This window comes from Tupaia chinensis, unplaced genomic scaffold, assembly GCF_000334495.1.
Source record: "Tupaia chinensis unplaced genomic scaffold, TupChi_1.0 Scaffold146525_1, whole genome shotgun sequence".
NCBI classification, from domain to species: Eukaryota; Metazoa; Chordata; class Mammalia; order Scandentia; family Tupaiidae; genus Tupaia; species Tupaia belangeri.
This window is the reverse complement of record NW_006206380.1, coordinates 554,307-555,163: the sequence shown is the minus strand read 5'-3', so window position 1 is coordinate 555,163 and position 857 is coordinate 554,307.

Here is an 857-nt window from a genome sequence, read left to right as displayed (position 1 = left end):
ATTCTCCTCTCGGGATCTTGGGCACGCATGCACACGCGCCCGGCGTGAGTTTTAAGCCACTGGGTCCGGGACACGAACCGCGGTCGACTACGTGGGAGTCCAGCGACATAGCCATTACGCTAACTGCTGGTTCCCAGACTGATATTTCTGATGAATATAAATGCAAAAGTCCTCAACAAAATACTGTTGGTTCTGAACTGAGTGGAAAATGCTTTAAAAAAGAAACCTAAGAGATATTCAGAATTGCATGAAAATAGAGAGGTACCTGTATGGGATGAGAAAGAAAAATAAGTAATACACATTTTAAGGTAGTAAAGATAAACAGTAATTGGTCAATAGCTTCAATATTCATTATGCTCTAAGGAAGACATACGAACAGCCAAAAAGCATATGAGGAAATGCTCAACATCTCTCATCATAAGGGAGATGCAGATAAAAACCACAATGAGATACCACCTAACCCCTGTCAGAATGGCAAAGACTAAGAATATAAAAAGTGGTAAGTGTTGGCGGGGATGTGGTGAAAAGGGAACCCTCCTACACTGTTGGTGGGAATGTAAACTGGTTCAACCACTGTGGAGAACAATATAGAGGTTCCTCAGGGATCTACAAATAGAACTACCATTTGATCCAGCAATCCCACTTCTGGGTATTTACCCAAAAGACAGGAGAACGCTCAGTCAGAAAAGTGCTTGCACATCAATGTTTATTGCAGCATTATTCACAATTGCCAAGACATGGAACCAACCTAAATGTCCACAAACTGATGAATGGATTGGAAAAGTATGGTATATATACTCTATGGAATACTACTCAGCCATAAAAAATAACAAGACCCTGGAATTTGATAGAAAATG